Source organism: Dromaius novaehollandiae, chromosome 4, assembly GCF_036370855.1.
Source record: "Dromaius novaehollandiae isolate bDroNov1 chromosome 4, bDroNov1.hap1, whole genome shotgun sequence".
In the NCBI taxonomy this organism is placed as follows: Eukaryota; Metazoa; Chordata; class Aves; order Casuariiformes; family Dromaiidae; genus Dromaius; species Dromaius novaehollandiae.
The window spans coordinates 24,287,274-24,306,335 of record NC_088101.1 but is presented as its reverse complement, the minus strand read 5'-3'; the positions used below and the strand labels follow the sequence as shown (position 1 = coordinate 24,306,335).

The 19,062-nt window shown below is 38.6% G+C and overlaps 1 protein-coding gene across 3 annotated transcripts in view; it reads left to right on the top strand.

Moving 5' to 3' along the window:
- Positions 1-9,174: 9,174 nt before the first annotated feature.
- Positions 9,175-19,062, top strand: part of LOC112986158 (bifunctional heparan sulfate N-deacetylase/N-sulfotransferase 4) — a 116,763-nt gene continuing 106,875 nt past the window's right edge. For 2 of the 3 annotated variants that reach the window (XR_010388932.1, XM_026105311.2), the window contains exon 1: positions 14,464-14,887. The gene's annotated coding sequence lies outside the window, so the exon portion shown is untranslated. Of the gene's footprint in view, positions 9,308-14,463; positions 14,888-19,062 lie in introns of those variants that run through there. The other variant, XR_010388933.1, reaches the window with a different exon arrangement.

The following is a 19,062-nucleotide window of genomic DNA, read 5'->3' as shown; positions in this document are numbered from 1 at the left end:
AAATGTGCATCTTTGTTTTACAATTTCTAAGCATCTGGAAAAGTGGATATATTGATTTTTGTAATAGCACCTCTTTCTAGTAATGTCTTCTCTGCACATTTGCATATAGCCACAAAACAAGGAAAGCAGTGAAGAACAGTTAGTGAAGACTTTAAACTGTTTTTAAAGTATCTTTGTTCAGTTATACTTTAATCCTTTTGCATTCTCTGTTATCTTTTTAATTAGGTTAAATTTTCCTGCTGATATATTAACTGCAACAGACACAAAAGGTCTTCTAATCATAGAGAGTAAACCATACCACATGCACCTTCTAACTGTGATTTATTCTGTAATCAAACCATTTCTGCCAAATTGCAATCTCATATCCCTCCCCACTGTCAATGTCAGGGGTTTTTTTGGTCAGTTTAACTGTATTTTTCTCCATTCTTCCTTCTGAGTTGTGAGCCTTCCAAACATATGCTAGAAGGCTCCTAAACATGTCCTGGAAAAGCTAGTTCTGAATATCCCTTTGCAGATTTTGTAATTGCATTGGCTCCTTTTAGAGACATTTAAAGTATTCTGATGTATCTGTGTTCAAATTACGTGATTTTTGGCTTCCTCTGTGCTCCTTGTTGATGAGGGAACTCGTAAAGCTGAAGGGACTTGTTTGCGGAAGCTGGATCTCTGTCAGGCACATTGCGGTGCCTGTGAAAGGCAAAGATGAGGATAAAAAGAAAGGAAATGACTGAATAGACCTACTCATCATTAGTTTGATAGCTTCACTTGTCTGTGGCCTGGAAGGCTTCCAGCTGCCAGGATTTTGGATATGTGGCTGAAGAGGAGGCAGCTTGTGGTGCTTGACCCAGTGCAATCTCCCTGCCCGGCAGGCTGGAGGGTGCGCGGGCCCCTCTGGCCTCGGTGCCACTGCGGGTCCTGTGCAGAGGGGCACCTTGCTCTTTTCATCTGCCAGGGCTGCTGAATAGAAAGGAGAACTTCCAGAGTACTCCAGAATGAGCCTGTGCCTTCGTTATTTGCACTCAGACAGTATGAAACTAGTCCCATATTTTTTATCTTGGTTTTATTTTTTATCCTGTATCCTGTCTACATATTAAGTGTTCCTTCTGATTTTTTTCAGCTCCAAATTTCCATGAACAGCAAGTCAAAATGAGAAGTTCTTAAACAGATTTTATCCAGTCGTTGTAAAGGGAAAATCTACTATGACTTTAAAAAAAAATCTCTTTTAACTTCAGCGAGTCTTTTGCACAGCTAAGATTCTAGTACACATATTACTATATCATTTTTTATTGCTAACTAAATATCTCTTTCAATTTCATCTCTGTCTTCCAACTATAACTCTCCTGGAAGCATTTCAGTTGTTGTTGAAGTGCTACAATACTTCACTCCAAGGCGTGCAAAGCTTTGAAAAATGTGGAGCCTTATAATGGACTTAAAATTCTTAAATAGGGTTAGCCAAAGCCCAGAAGTTATACAAATTGACTACAACTATGCAGAGCAGAGCTCTGTAGAAGATACCAGTATCCTTATTCCTCACCTCATTCATATCTAATAGAATCCATGATATGGAATATAGATGCAGTGACATAATTAGTAGTGTATTTATGACTTGCAGAATTTTTCAATACATGCTATTGACAGGTCTTCATTTTCCATGTCCTTTTTCTATTAGAATGTCATTAATGATGACATACTAACAGTAAAACAATAACAGTAGTAACAATGAAAAGAACAACATTGTTAGAAAGTCCTTGATTATTGAATAATGTATTGTTAAAAAATTTAAGTGTTAATTTTTTTCAAAAGTGAATTAGGCAGCAGAGCCAGTTGTTGCTCTGTAGTTAAAGCTGGTGCGTCCTATTATAAGCTTGATTTTTCTTTTTGCAAATAAGTCCATCTTGGAAAAAAATATATGCTTTGGGGGGTATATGTGGGAATTTAGTAAAATCTACATTCTGTCAAAAAAAGCAATTTCATATATTTATTTTGTCTTTAGGTTTTTCTCACAGATCATCACATTTTCCAGCTACCTCTTGGAGGAGGGAGAAAGAAAAGAGTTTCGGAAAGTAATTACAAGAAAGCCTAAAGTGAGAGGGGAAGATTAACTAGAATCTGTTAAAGCAGAATTAGAGGCAGAAAAAAACCGCAGAACCACTTTCTGACTTGTCTCACATTTACCAGACCAGGAGTAAAGGGAAAAAAACCCCCCAGAGATTATGCTGCAACTACCTGTTGCTCAGTGGTAGTTTATATTTCCATCAACATTATATTCAAATCCAGTGCAACTGGATGCAATTCCAATAGTGACATAGCTTTTGAATGCCAGGCCTGAACTTAGCCAGAAGTTATAATTTCAAAGCAAATAAGTTTCCTTTTTTTCTCATCCTCCCTTTCAGTAGCCTATATGTGACCATGAAAACACAGCATTCTAGAAAGTACCCGACAAATTTTCTAGAGTTAATTTTTGAATTGTTATTGTTTAATCTAATATACGTGTTCTTGTATTTCCTAACTGGAAATACTCATTTTCAGTTAAAAATGATGAAATTATTTAATCAGTGTTTGACAGATATGATGTAATAGTATACAGAAATACTGTATTGCTATACTATATTAATATAATATAGATCAATGGCTATAAATGCACCTGACTTAGCACATTTTAAAATAATCCTTGAACATGCAAATTAATGATCCAAAACCCCCACAAAAGTGCAGAAAACACAGTGTACCTAATACTCAACTAGTTAAGAGCTGAAAATCATCATTCATTGAACATACACCCTAATATTAAATGCAGGTTTCCTGTAATTCTTCTCTTTTGTTGAACGTACTTGTTTTCAGAACCTGCCTAGTACAAGCAGCTACAACCTGCTCTTTTTGACTTTTTCCAGATCCCTGAACCAGCGAAGGGGAGTAAATGAGGCTCCCCTAGTAAATGGCTCCACAGAGACAGCGCTGGCTGCCGGCACACATGGCCATGGCAGCAAGGGCGGGGGTCACACCTGGAGCCCCTGCAGCTGCAGCTGGATTCCCAGGTGAAGATCCAGGCTTCAGATAGGAGATCTAGATGAAAATTTTAATTCAGAATGAAATACATGCACGCATTTGAAGGCCACATTATTCAATAGTTCAGATTCAAGTTCTGGATAAAGAGTTGAGTCACTCCTGATTGTACCCCAGGGGTGCCTCCATCCCAGCTATTAGGAACAGTATTAATCCTGGCATTTGACATTGTAGAAGGACATGATTCCTTGGACTTTAGAGCTGTTACATGAAGAAAAAGAATAAGAAAAAATGCTGGAATAAGTGATTTGATAGCATCATTTGTCGCATTGATTATCACATTTCCTTCGTTTCTCTGAGGTTACACAACAGAGAATGCAGAGGGATCCAGCTCACCTTACTCTTTTGTTATCATAATTAAATTTCTACAGTAGATACCGTAGAATCTGTTTCATTCAGTGTTGCTGGATACCACTAGTATTTATTAAGAGCTTCCTGTATAATTTTTCCTAGTTAGTAGATTTCGTCATGTTTTCTGGTGGAAGTTACCTCAGTCTTGCAGCTTTTTCTGTAACTGGCAGTAAACTGTTCTTGTACGTGACAATGCTTTGCATCTTGACATCATTTGAAGTGCTGTACATGACGGCCTCCCTGCCCTTGGTGAGCTCTACCTCTGTACAGACAACTGTCATGCAATGTTTTACATTCAGCTTCCAGCTTCTGTCTGTCGTCTGTGTCTGCTCCTTCTCCAACCCCATTGCTTGGCCTGTGCAGCCCATGACAGTCATACTGGATTTACTCCCTTTTCTTCATACAGTCTCACAAAGGATTTCAGATGCACTGCTTTGTTGACATAATCAGATCGTTATGGACAAAAGTTGCAAACAGCTGTTTTCATAGCTACAAGAAGTTATCAGTCTCTAAATCCAACCAGCTCATACCACATATACCTTAAGTATACTTTGTTTTCCTTTGTTTTGCTGTGGTTCTTTGGTAGATGGAAAGAGGCTTTCACGTCCCTGTAGGAGCACTGAAACATATGCAGTGAGCATAAGAGCTGCTTACCTGTACCTGTTCCCATTGGTTGCCCTTCTGTCCTGCGCCCTGAAGAGCTCTGGGATAACTGCAATGAGAAAAACGAGTCAGCCTCCCTGGACCACTTGCATTGAAACAAGTAGTGACACTGACTTAAGCCTCCCTGACTGAAATCCAGTGTGAGTATAGGATTTACAGTTGGGCTTATCATTGGTATCACTATTGGAATACAGCTGTAAAACAACATGTGTAACTGTTGCTACATTTAACTAGCTAGGTAAAATACTAGGGGGGAAAAACACATTTTTTTCCCACATTTAGTTAAAGCAGTTTGTGGCAGTCGCCAATTCTGATGTCTGTGTTTACATCTGAGAAGCATCTGTCGTCTTGAAGGGTTATCTGGGGGCAAATCCAAGCCAGGGACCCAGGATACATTTCCCATTGTGTAGCTCGGCTGTACCATGGATCCATGTTGAACTGAGACCCACGGAGCTACCACCCCTCCGTGTGCTGCAAGCTCAACTGGAAGGAAACTCAAGAGTGCACAGATGGGGAAGCAACCCAGAAAGCTCCAGCAGGTTTTTCTGTGTGGATATTGAATAGACCATGAGGTGAGGCATGCTCAGCTCAGATGTTAGGCTCAGCCAGGGGTATCACTCTTAGAAGGAGCTACATGGTAGTAGTAATAAAAGTACTGAAGCCTAGCCTGCAGTGAGCTATACATATTTCAAAGAAGACATCTCATTCTTTGTCTAAAACCAGTTAAGTGCAATTAATTGCAAGAATAGATCCCTAAGTCTTAGGCACGTTTTTCTCTTTAGATAAACTTCATTTTTAATGAAGATTTGAAGGTAATCAGTATACTATTCAGAGCAATAAATATTACTGTTTAAGTTAGGGGTTCTTCATCAATACCTCAGCCAATCTGGTTTTGGTGGAAATCTGGGAATATACTGCTTTTTGTGATTTAATCACAATCATCTCAGATCTGACTGAATCATTTAAAGACATTTGTAAAGGATTTTTCTTTGTATGAATTTTAGTGCCATTGCTTGAAACAATGTTTTTTGAAACGTTAGGGACACTTAATACCTTTCAATTGTAGGCATTTAACTGCCAGGCCCTCACTGCTCTGCAGGGGGAGCTTACCTTTCTCCAATAACTATATAAGAACATAGACCCCCATATCCGTTTAGTTGTATGCCTAGTGCGGACAACCTGAATAACTCATTGTGACACAGCTCTTCAGCAGTCCTCATGAAGCAGGTAAATAAGGCTAGAAGAGAAAGTTAATATATGAGGTTATTCTAAAGGATCGTGAATCTTTCAGTGTTTCAGCTATCCCAGAAGGCTGAGAAAGATTTAAGTCCAGGGCCTTGTGCTGACAGCACATCAAAACCAGAAAAGCACAAGAGTAAATTAAAACATTATGATAAGTTCAACCATGCATTTCACAGGAAAAAATACCAGATACAGTTTAGAAATGCAGATGATTTCACTGTGTCCAAGACATATATCTATTTACAAATCCTATTCCCAGAACTGACGACGCATCCCTGTGTGCATTTTCTTATGAGTTTGTTCAACCAACTTTAATAAAAGGGAGTGCTTACTGTGACTCAGTCACTGAAGAGAAAACTGTAAGCCAACATGTGATGGTTTATCCTTTATAGTCTACAATTAAAGAATCTACAAAATTAATTTCCCTCACCTTTAATGAGGTTCTGTTATGTGTTTTTGTGTGCATTACTGTGTGTATTAGTCATAGTTTGACTGAAGGGAAATGCAGCATCAAATTTATTGTAACAGCAATTTTCCTTAAAGTATATTAACACAGATGAATTGGCAGATACCTAATTCATTGCTTAAACCAATCTTTTATACAATATTGCCCTCTATGGGAGCACAAGATGTAACATTTAAAATAAGCATGCTGCTGTTTTTATGTCATACTACATTTTTTTAGCATAATATCTAGTTTCTTAAAATGCTTTTCTTTTTAACATAAAAGCTGTACACTGTCAGGAAAATGAACCTATTACCCTCTTGTCATTTAATCTGTTTCTTTCAAGCCTACATTTCATAGTGTAATAAATATATCTATTACTACCTTTAGCTTTTATATGATAATTGCAGTTCATAGAGTCACTGCTCAAAGTTTATATGCCTTTATACTGTGTTTTTAAAAAAAAAAACACACTAAAATGCATGCAACCGAGGATTTTCATCAATGGTAAAATTAGGCAAACAACATGGTGAGTGTTATTTTGAAAGTGTCCAGAAGTTTTCAGAGAGCAAAAAGGCAAAACTTCGTTGTACATAGACACAGATATTTTCAACTGTAAACCATTGAGCATGAGCAGCATGAAAACAGAAGAAATTAGGCTCACAGAAGAAGTTCAATGGTTAGTCAAGTATCAGGAGCTTATTGACTTGGAATGCTCTCGCTGTTGATTACTCCATCCGTGTTTTCCTCTGATAATTTTAATTAAATCACCTTTATTTTCTTCCCATGTGAACAACACATTTTTGAAAGGAATCTGGATTGAAAGATGATTGATTGAAGAATGATGATCACTGTGCATTGTTCATACTCTACTGTGTCTTCTCAAAAAAATCATTTGTGCTGCTGCTGTCTTGATTTTTTAAGAAAGCAGTGCTGAAAGTCTATAAATAATAATTCCTACCTCAGGAAAAATGGTTCTGTAATAGCTACACATTAAAAACATTTCTTTCGCTCATTAACTTTGTTCTCCTTACAGACATGTCAGATAGATCTCACATTTCTAAAGAAAGTTGGTACAATATAAATAATAAATCATGATCTTGATATCCTTTTCAGAATAAAATTTCTTGAAGTGTGTTAGCATCCTGCTTGTTGAACCCAGCTTTGTGTGTTGTTTGAATGCTAAGACACAGCATACTTGCGCCAGTCTAAAAATCAGACCTTAAACCATATTCCTTTTTTTAGTATGGTGTATCTCAGGTCTCCGGGTGTGGGATGGCTCTTGTAAAATGATGCAGTTCAGTGTAGCATGTTGTGGCAAACAAGAGAAATTAAGACAGCCCTCTCAGTGTACTGGCCCTGTCTTACATAGCTAGTATCATATATAGCTCCTGTCATACACAGCTAGTGGTTGATACTGTATCTAGGACCAAATATATTGGACCCAGAGTACAAATTTTACTTACATAAGTAATCCCACTGCAGTTAGCCAAGCTACTCATCTAAGGGCGACAAACGTTCTCACACCTAAAGACAAATACAATTACTCATATTTTTTTGCCAACCTTAAAGACTGTACAACACATTTTGGAGACCTTTCAAGGGCAAAATATTCATGCACTCAATAATCACTGAGAACAAACCAAGGTACTTATGAGAGGAAGGATCAGGTCCCTCTGAGTACCAAGTACATTGCTTCAGAGGGGTGGTTATATACAGAGGAGAAGGGCACAAAAGAGAACAGAATCTGATTTACAAAGGCTTAGCTCAACATTAAGATTTCCCATGCTATTTGGAGCATTAGCAGAAGTAGCTCATAAATGTGAGGCCTTGTCCTATAGGAGACAGAAAACAAATGATATTGGGATTTCTAAGATAAAAGAAATTTGCTAACAGATGAAACAAGATACTCTCTACAACAGGATCCATTTATTACAGTAATGGTAGAATACCAGTTTGAAAATGATTTAGCAGTGGATTTTTCACTTTGAGGGTTTTTTTAGTTTTAAATTAGGATACTTAAAAAGCTGTGCTTGTGAGAGCGAACCTAAAAAAAGTCATACTTAGAATATAATGGCAACTTGATATCTAGATCACAAAGACGGAAAAGGAAAAAAAGAAAGGTAATCGTTCTTTGTAGTTTCTGCTTTGAAAAGATCATTTCTAGTTTCACCTTTTATTCAGAAGTGGATTAGAGTATTTAAAAAGCCTCTGTAGACATGTTAAAGGGGACTCCCATTGGAGCAATGGTCTGTCTAATTAAGCTACTTTATGAACCGTTCCACAGTTCGAATAATTCAAAAAAAAAAAAATCACTTAAGATCTTAAACCAAGCATTCAAGCCTCAGAAACTTAATTTTTAACAGTCAAGGAAAAAGTCCTTAGTATTAGGATTTGCATGTTATTGCTTAATTTTCTGGCTGATGTTGTCCTATGCGATAATGGATTTGCCAACAGATTCTCATTTATTAAAAGCCATGTGCTTATAGGCAAATTGCCAGCCCCACTGCATCTTGACTATTTATACTGGGTGCTCTCTCATGTGAGCTTTTAACTATTTGAAGTATTGATGTGCTGATTTATCCATCAGTAAAACAACATAGTACAGGGATACAACCCTATTTCTTTCTTTCTTTACTTAACTATTACGGCTCAGACATGTAGGTGACAAATATGACAACTGAACATTGACGTTATACTGGGATAATTGTTCTCACAGTCCCAAGTGGTGTGATGGAGTAACACAAATGAATTACCTCTTTCTTTTCCAATTTAATGCTGTAATTTGTTATATAATTGCTCCTTAAAATGAAAGAGAAGGGCTGGGGAGGAGAGAAGGATATACATTACTCTCCAACTGAATTACAGACCTTTTCTTGAAGCACACATGGTTTCCCTCCCTTAGTCTCATTCTTCTTATAAACAGTCCCAATGAAATTTGGACAGGGAGGTGCTCAGTGGCAAGGCTGAAGGGCAGTAGAAGAAGAGTGGACTAGCAGGGAGCAGTCCCTGTGCAACAAAAGCATTGCTTATTTGTACTGGTTTGTTTCTTCCATCGCTTAAGGTGCAGTTTTTGCCTGTTTCTCATTTCAGCATTTATTCTGCAAGTCAAGGTGGATTCTCTCCATTTTATGAGCAAAAGTTCTGCAAACTGACTTGGGTTGCCTGTGACACCCGGGCAACCTGCTGGGTCGGGGCTATTGCCATGAGAACCAGGAGCCTTCCAGGAGGCTTCTCCTGTAGATCATTACAAGTTGGTAAACACATTTGCTGAAGTCCATGCTGGAAAAAGGAATACTTCACAATTTTCTTTTAAGTAGTTCCTCAAGCTATTGTAAAGTAATGCTGTGTAAAATGTGTTATTCGCTAAAAGAAGTCACTTTATCACCCTGAACTTGCCTTGTTAGCAGATGCCAGAGAACAGCACCAGAGCTGATGCTTAAGAGGATGACAGCACTTCTGCTCCTACTGGGTTACGGTTGCTCAGCTGCAGCACCGGGAAGAGGGAAGCTGTATGACAATCTCTGGCCTACAGTCTGATGAAAGGTAATGCTTGTGATTCCCATAGGAGACAGAAATATGGTAAATGATTCTTTATACTTCCACAGAAAGAGGAGAGTGAAATGCTATTGGAGCTTCTAGATTAGCAAACTTCCTTTGCAGCACTGCAAACTGTAGCAAATGCGGTGACTATAGAAGCAGTGAGCTCTTCTAAGTGAGGATGTCACTGAGTGTATTGACCTTGGTTTTAGTTTAGTTTTTGTAAGGATTTACAAATACAGATTCACTTGCTCATCAGCAGGGAGGTTATGATCACAGTTTTCATGAAAACAACCCAGAGGTGAAGCAATCCCAGTATATTGTTATGGTGTTACAGATGCAAATACAAATCATGAGGAGGCTGAGCAGAACGAGACTTAGTCTCTCTGTCTGTTTGAATGTGAGACCTAGGAAATAACTCTTCTTTTTCTAGGTTCCAGTCCTTCCCTCTTGTACATCCATGGGTGTTTTCACCCAACTGCAGGCCAGATTTGAACCCAGAAGAGACTTCTGTAAGGAACATACTGGGAGAGAGCCGGAAAGGCTGTACATTTTTCTCGTTTGCACAATATAAATTCTTCTCTCAAAGTGAGCTGGCAACTCAGGGGTGACGTAGAACAGATTTTGGATTAAGTAGTACAATCTCTGTTCTTGCTTTGATAGTATGCTGAGGGCAGGTCTTAAAAGACTAGAGGTTTCTTTTTTAGTTGAGCAAGCACTTAAGACATAAAGTAGTAATGTAATTAGAACGATGTGGAACAATTCTAATGTTAGATGTTAATGAATGTATGTTGGTTTAACAGATATTTCAATATTAGTTTATATCAGCACACTCTCGGAAACTAACACGTCCAAAGCCTTACAGGACCAAAACCATACCAGGGTATCAAAGGTATTTTACAGAGGAATAACAGGTTAAGATAGAGGTCATTACAGAACTAGTACATGCTGATATATGCAGGAGAAATGTGTCCAAACATAAATGGGGGTAAAAGCAGCTATGCGGCTAGAGAAATTCATGGTTGGAGAATCTAGTTCATGTTTCTGCATTTTTTTTTTATTTTGCTTGTAGGACTTTGTAACATTTTTGTTGTCGATGTTGTTTCAAATCAGTGCTTCATGCTTAAGTGGACTACTAGCAGCATACTCTCTGTATGTCATCAGGGAAATAAGAATAACCCATGACAAGGCAGGCACTTCCAGTAGAAGACGTGAATGCCTTAGGTGTGTTGTGATGCGTGAAACTCAACTTCAAGTGTATCTATATTTAATCTCTGTATTTCTGAGCATATAAAACCTCTAAAAGATTTTGGGTCACAGCCAAAGTATTCAGATTAAAAAAATTAACTACTTATTAAGGCATCAGAGAAACAGACTTTTTCTTAATGAAATATATATTTGGATATTCTAAAAACAAGCATATTCTGCTTTGCCTCTATGTTTCTTGCAGTTGTGATGTGAGCATAATTAAATACAAAGTTCTGTGTATCTTGAGGAGCTGCTGGAGAATTACAGACTAATCTGTAACTCCTAAATTGTCGTACTTCCTCTGAAGTCAATGGTGTTTTGACAATTTACACCAGCTGAGGAAGTGCTCTCTGTGTTTGATAAAAGACACCCTGTTGTTTAATTATTTTTAAGTTCATAAAAAGTCTCCACAGATCAAGGAAGAGCTGGTCCTTTGAGCAATAGTCAATTTTTGTTCTTTTAAACTCATTATGAACTCCAGTGTCAAAAGCCATCTTCCTTTCAGTAAAGACTGTAAAGATGTCTTTAGCTGAACGAGACATTTATACGCGTTGCAGCCAACTTCATTTTGAAGGGAGGACCTTCAAACTGCAAGGTAGTTTTTGAAAGGAAAAGTAGGGAGTGCCTATTAAAATATCATCAGAGCACTGTAATAGCAGGCAAGGAAACTGGGGGCAGTCTGAGGAAACAAAAGCTCTTCATAGCAACAACAGAACAACAGTCCAGATATCTGGCTGAAAGTTCTCAAATAGTCCAGAAGGGTGGACCAGGGAGATAGACATATATGGATTAATTTCTGAAAGCGTTTGTTTGCTCTCTGTCACATTTCTAAGTGCAGAACTGAGGGAATTGCATTTTTCTATCTCATAATGTGCTTCAATCTCATAATGTGTGAAGATGAATACATCAAAAATAGGTGCTCAGATATTATAGTGATGGTATAATACTTATGATAGATACTTAAATCCAGACTCTGATATTCATAGTTATCTAAATAGAAGGATGCTGAATATTCAGCAGTTACCCTCAATGCAAATGCAGATATCCCTTAAAAAAAAAACAAACAAACCTCTTCGTCAGTTCTAACTTACATTGTTCTAAGCTGAATAAATACACAAAAGTACTAGATTTACAAAATTTTTTTTAAAAAAATGTCTTGTAAAGTACGTAAGCTCCAAGAAAATTTTGACAGAACAAGGCAATATTTACTTTCATTAAAAAGTCAGGAAAACAAACAAACTAAAAAAACTAAACAGGTATAAAACCGAAAAGGCATGCTCCTAAAAAGTAGTACAGATTTGGGGAAAGTAGTTTGATGTTTTATCTGTGATTTTTGAACAACTGAAATAGGAGGGCTAGGCACTTGTGACTGCTTACCTCTGCACGTAAATATCACACAAGTATTAACTAAGGTAGAGTTTTCACCAGCTCATTTAAGGTCTGTGCTGCAGGTAAGAAGAACACAAATCCCATGGTAAAGATTTCAATATAAGTATGGTATCTCATTAATATAGTATTTCATTATTAGAATTTTCCTCACTTTACTGTTTCTCCCAGTCCATGCTTCATTGCAGTTTCTTGCTGTCCTATTATTTCCTTTTCTGTATATTTTCCCTAAAGCAGAGCATGAAAATACTATCATGATTGGAAGGACATTCTAGATAACACCACTTGAATGCATTTGTAACCAAGCGAAAACAGTTTCTCTCTCACTACTACCCAAAGGAGTCAGAAGTGAAAATTCAAATTGTACTCAGCCCTTTTCCCAAAGGCCAGCGTGTTCCTTTTCTTGCATAAAGACAGTTGGAGCAATTTTGCTGACTTATTTCTGTACATTTCTAATATGGGTAGATTCTATCAGGAAACTGTAATTGCTCAATATTCCACTTAAAATGAAACGCTAACGAAGCAAGCAGATAGAGCTGGTGCAAATCAACAACCATGCTTCTCCGTACTGGATTCTTCTAGTGTGACATGCTGTTAAGCCAAGGAGTTAAGTTCAAAGAGAGATTTTAGCATCTAAATTAAAATACACTTTCCATGGTATGTGTAACCACTTGGCTGCTGGCCCAGCCTGGGAACATCTGCACTAGCAGGCTCCACTGATGTGCCACAGCTTCAGAGGGGCAGACTGCTGCTCCCGCCACATCTGGCGGCAGCAGAGAGCCGTCCTGCTACACATTCACACCATGCAGTCAAACCCTGCCACTCACAGCGATTTTCCAAGCACTTTCTCTTAAGCGTAGCTGGGAGTCAAGTATGTGAAGAGAGAGAGAGAGAGAGAGAATGAGAATGACTGGGCTTTATCTTTTCATGCAACAGTGGCAGCCAGATTAGTGATAGGAAGCTTTTTTTTTTTTTTTTTAGTTTTAGACCTATTGCATTAGAATTATTCCTCTCGTTAGCAAGAGATTCTTTAACTTGATTTGGTGATTTTAATTTACAGCCAACTCACATTTGAGCATTCGCATATAATGCAAGGAGGCACTTGCCTGCCACTAAACTCCAGTGGGAATTCAACATCTAAGCTTCTCAAGAAGCTTTGGGAAACAAAATTTGACTCCAGAGTCAGCCATAGGTGTAAGGCATTTTTAAAAGACCTCAATGAATGCTTTGTAATTAAAAGTTACAGGAAATGAGTCAGATGTACATTGAATTTTAATTATCCCTTCGTTTGATTTAGCCAGAAGGAATAAATTAGTCTGTGGTTAGGAATACCTGCCATCTTTGAAACTTTGATATTCACACAGAGCAAATAGCTCTTCCTGTAGAAGGTCCCAGCTGAAGGACGTACATTGTAAACTGCATGGAATACCATTTATTTACTGTATTTTGGAAACATGAAAGGTTGAGTTGACCCTCCTATGATTCAAATCTGAGATTACAGCATCATTCTTCATCTCAGAATGGGTCTGTTCCAGTCTCCTTGAACAAAACTCTTTTCTCCTCACATTTTCTGTGCAGAATTGGCTGAATTTCAATTCTGAGGTGTATTGTATGAAGAACAGTTCTGGAGTGAAAGATGTCAAGCTGGCAAAAATTGAAAATTAGATTGGTATTAAATCTAATTTTTATTAAGTGTTTAGTTTTTCTCTGTAATATAATTTAACCTTAGAAAGTTGCATAACAATCATGTTACTAGGCTATGGATATAGGTTTCATCTCTAGCTGGATGAGAAAGGATTTTAATAAGAACTTATGCTATGAATAGGTGGATTTTTGTTATAGAGAGTAGAAAAATAGCTTGCCCCTCTGAGCACAGCTGATACCCACCCCATGGTGACATTGGCAAGATCGCTTGTAATCAACTTGCTGGATGACCTCTGTGCGATTTTGGTCATGCTGCTCTGTTGCATTAAATGCAACCTTTTGCTGTGCTAGGTGATCCTATCAGTGAGCTAACAAGAGCATGAACTAAAAGTCTTACAATACTGTTATTTTCTTGATCTTCCTTCAACATGGGGGAGGAGAGGAGGAGAGGAGGAGAGGGGAGGGTCAGGGTAACCCCCCCCCCCCACTTGCCTAAAGCACTCTTCTTCCAAAAAAATGCCTCTTTCAAGTTTTCCTTTTTTCCCAAGCTTTAAGTTGCAGCTCCAGGTGTAAAACGGGAAGCTGAAAGTGGCCTTTAGCTGGGGCGTTTGATGCAGGCAGGTTGCAGGGGAGGGAGGTGGTCCAGCTGCACAGTGACAGCTCATGCAAATCCTGCCAGAACATCTCATCAATCAGCACAGGGCGCAAGGCGTGCAGCTGGGCACTGAATTAGCCTCCGCCGCGGCACGCTCGCGTGGAGCATCCCCCTGCCGGAATGACATCAGAGCAGCTCCGAGTCCTTCAAAGTCTCGGGGTTGATTAGCTGGAGGAATGGGCTGCTTCTGCCAATCATAATCCTGCAAAACCGCCTCGATACTTGTGTAGATATGAGGGAGAGCGAGCCTGGCTACAGCTAAGCAGAAGACACAGCGGCAGCAGCACCAGCACCAGGATCAGCTGCTATTTGGGCGATTAAATAGTTCTCGTAGCCTTTTTGCCGTACTCTGACTGCTCCCTGGTGTAATACTCTTGTCCGGGGAGGAAGCTGCATTTTACCAGTGAGCTGAACAGAGGTTTGAATCATTCCAGCTGCCTGCTTGTTTTGAAAAGGACAGTCTGGGTATAAATAAAATGTGACTGTGCTGGTGGAGTTCAGTTACTGGGGGCTGGCACAAGAGGAGCCTTCCCGGGATACTGTTCAGACTGATATGGATTGAAAACTCTCGGTAGTTTGCCTGGAGCCATGTGAAGAGATTTGAATAGCAGATGTCTCTTTCCTGCACACTGGGAAAAGAAATTCTTCACTAGGTAAGCTATTGTTTGGCTTCTCCACATATTGCTACATGAGCCTGTACTTCTGGGTGTATGTTCATACTACTGTTCCAGACAGTACATGTACTCAGATACAAGCAAACAAATCTTGAACAGGTGTAATGTACACAGTGTGTAAAATATATACCTGGAACTTAATGAATTTATCTACACACACACACACACATATATACACACACATATATATATAGCAAATACTTCAGGAAACTGCATTAAGTCTGGAATTGAAATGATTATTTGAAAGTTTGAGGTCATCTTTGCCATGCTAAAGTGCCCTAAATTTAAACGGATGCATGTCCTCTGAGGCGAAATAGCTGTCTGACTAAATACGTGAAAGAACACAGAAGTTAGAACACTAGAAGTTATGCAAGGAAAAAAGGATAAGATTGCAGTTGTTCTTTAATATATTCCATATACTTAGCTTTTATTTGATACTATCTAGTAGTCAAAGGTAAGGAAAACAAGCACATTAAAATGGCAATGTGAAAGCTTCCCATGGACAGAACATGCACTACTTAAAGTAGAAATAACTATGCTGTGAGGAGACCAAGATATGCAAATCTATTCTTTTCCAGTGGTTTGGTATCTAAACAGCATCTGTCAGCAATATTTCAAACAGCATGGTTATTTGCAGTGTGGAGACAGCAGTTGTTTTAGGTAGTCAGAGGTAAGCTAAAGGAATCAGTATTTGTTCTTCAGATTACTAGAAACAGAGAGCCCAGCATTTCTATCATGCAGCTGATACACCAAGTCATTGCTGCTGGGATCAAACATTCAAAGGAGAACTGTTTAGAGGTGAATAATACTCTTCCTACAAGCACTAAACTATTGTAACCACACATGCTCACAAAAGCCACACATTTTTTAATTCTCTGTTTCCCAAGGAATTTACCATGATAGCATTTTTATTAACTTTTGCAGCTCTTAACTACACTGAAAAGACCCTCCTTCCTTGTGAATAAACATATCAGAATTTGGCGTATCTAGCATAGCTTGCTGTTTTGCCCTTTCTGCCTCTATACTCTGAATGTTATCAGAGCAAAAGATAAAAATAGAAAGAGCAAGTAATCTTCACCTAGTTTCTTCAGGGCTTTTTAGTCCTGAAGAAGGTTCTCCTAATACTATAAGATCTGGTATTTTTCCAAAATTGAATAATTTCCTTGTTTACAAAGTTTAAGTAGTTGGTAATGTTGCCAGCTGCTTCCCTATCTTGCCCTATCATATCTGTATACTTCCACATTTTATCATCAGCCTAGCTGCACTGTGACTTGCTTTCTTAAATGCTACTCTGAAGGGGAGAAGGAAGGAGAGAAGGAAAAAAAAAGACTTTGCCAAGTTGCATTTAACTAAGGAAATTCTTGGCTTTCAGTTTTCTTCTGAACCTTATCAATTCAAATATGAACCACTCAATTAGATGAGATGTTCCTAATGGCATTGCTCCATGCAGAAGTTAAGATTATGTATTAGTTTTGTGTCCTTTTTTTTAAAACACAATCATGGCCATTTTTTGATTCATAATGAATGACTGATGTCTGAAAGCCTCCGAAATCAAAGCAGCAGTATTCTTGATGTCATGTTGACACCGCTATTTTCTGTAAGGCATAAAGAGGTGCTCCTCTTTATATCTTTCATTTTACTGGAGTAAGCCAAATCCAGAGCATTAGATTTAAGCACAGATACAGATGCTTAGGTTACTGACCAACCGTATATATATTGACTTGTATTTCTGTCCAAATGCGCTGTTAACTTGCACTATGAAGTTCTGAAACTCCTGTTAAAACTTTAAGGATGCCAAGAGGTTGTGATGGCCGCTATACTGGCTTTTGTAATGGCACTGATCAGACATTGTTTGGCAGCACACACAGAATCATGAGCTGCTCTAGAGTTCAGCTATCACTCAGTATGATTGAAAGACAAATTATGCTAACAGTAAAGTGTTTTTGTTTTTTTGAAGCTTTGCAGTACAGGAATTCTCTCAGAGGTATAATGAGATCCTTTAAGGAAAACGTGCCCACAGATTGCAAAACCATAGCAATGCGTATCAAAATAAATGCTGATGAGTTACTAGCAAGTCATGACTATTATTTCCAGTTAGATAACAAATTACATGATCAATATATAACCTTATAGCACCAGAAAAAAGTCTGACTTTATTTTTCTACAAGCAATAAAAAGAAAGTATACCATGCTCTCTTAACTGAAAAGATCAGTTTTGTTCTTCCAGATAAATCTTTATGGTTTATCCCAGAGTTTTGATTTGCCTGCCCCTCTGTCCATAGGGCTGCCAGAGCTTCAGTTGCAATGTGTACACTGATGTGTGCTTCCATTAAGTGTTTGATTCAAGATTTCACAATGCTTCAGCTTCCTAGGCACACACAAGAAACTGCTTTCCATACCTGCAAAATGGACCTGTCTGAGCAAAAGAAACCCTGGGCTAAAACAGCAAAACATTTCAACCTGGGTCTGGGTGACTGAAGGAAAAGGCAATTCAGAATAGTGCAGAAAGTGGCAATTTCCGGAGTCCTTTAAGGAACCAGGCACTGAGCTAAAGATGAGCTGAGGGCTCTCTGCATTTCCCAAGATGAGGGGGCCTAGTTTTGAAACAGCTTGCAAGGATTAAAGAGTATAGTTTAGCATGGCAGTTTAATAGATGCCTTATTTGCAAACCTGGGAGGCAGCTGTGGGACACTGGAGTAGGCAGGCAGCAAAACAGCACCTGGCAGGGAGCAAGGGCCGAGAGGCTGGACTACAGGAAAAGGAAGATGGCTGCTGTGCTGGAGATTGTTCAGAGCATTTTGTTAAAAAGTCCTGTCTCACATTGTTAAAAAGTCCAAAGAATGCTCATATTGCAGCAACAAGTTTACTTTTCCTATTGAGATGTGAAAGTCATGCTTCTTGCGAAGTGAAAACCACCCTGAAGAGTGCTATGCACAAATACAGAAATTTTCATTTATGTCAACATTTAAGTTGTTTGAACTATTAAAAAAAAAAAAAACCCACACACACTCTGCAGGAAGAAAATGAAAGCCATGCACATCATTCCAAAGCATTTATTATAACTACTGTCAGTAATAACAATTACAATGATCTCACAGATTCTTCTCAAATTAACAGTTGCTATAGAAAATGAATAATATTTCATCTAAACAGTAATGCTACCAGAATCACATGGCAACATCACAACACGGTAGAAGCCACGTCAGGATTTGATGAAAACTCATTGGCACCAGAAATCATGTACTGTGATGAGATGATTTAGACACAATTCTGAAAGGAGCAGAGAAGTATTTAAACCTATTTCCTTCCCTGTGGCTACAGGAAGGGTCACAACTGCTTTCCCTAAGTGCAGGCAAGTAGAGCAAATTAATTCCCACTCCCATGCTGTACGGGCTCTGGGGAGCTAGGTCAAATATGGACATAGGAGTCAGAGCAGGGTGCGCTTCCCCCTCCCCCAAATGAAAAAAGCAGCAGCTAGGAAGGGGTTCTTTTTGTTCCTTAGAAGTTGGCCAAAATAAAAACTATGCTTAGCTTGCTTAGGGAAACCTGCTAAATTTATATTTTGCTTTTTATGAGCTAGGAAAGTCTTCGTGTTCTCTGCTTCTTCACATCACATGGAGTTTGCCATGTGAGTTTCTTTCCTCCTCTACTTAGCCCTCAAACATGATAAAACAAAGTGTTCTGTAGTGCAGCTCCAAAACAGTCAGTATGATGTACATAGCAATTTAAAATTTGTATACACATAGCTGCTGATGTGTTTGTCCCAGAGCACAGTATAACCAAACTTACCACGCTGCTGCACGCATGGTTGCTGTTGCAGAATTTTAGTTAGGAGAAGTTTGCAACTTCAGAATTAGGCGCTAAGCAGCCATGAGGTGAGAGGAGTATTTGCCCTCCTGTCACAGCCCACAGAAGTGCTCTGAGAAATACACACATTTTGTATTCTGGGTTGACGCATCTATATGGCTGTGAAGTTTTACTAGTTACTGAGTTTTAATCTACTATACATATATATCTCATTAAAGACAGAGCAGACAGTGGTGATAACAAATTCTTTCAAGAATAAAGCTATGCATGAAACATCCTTCTGAAGGACTATGCACAGCTACTTACTGCAACCTGTACTCTGCCAGGCATCCACTGAAAGGATTGCA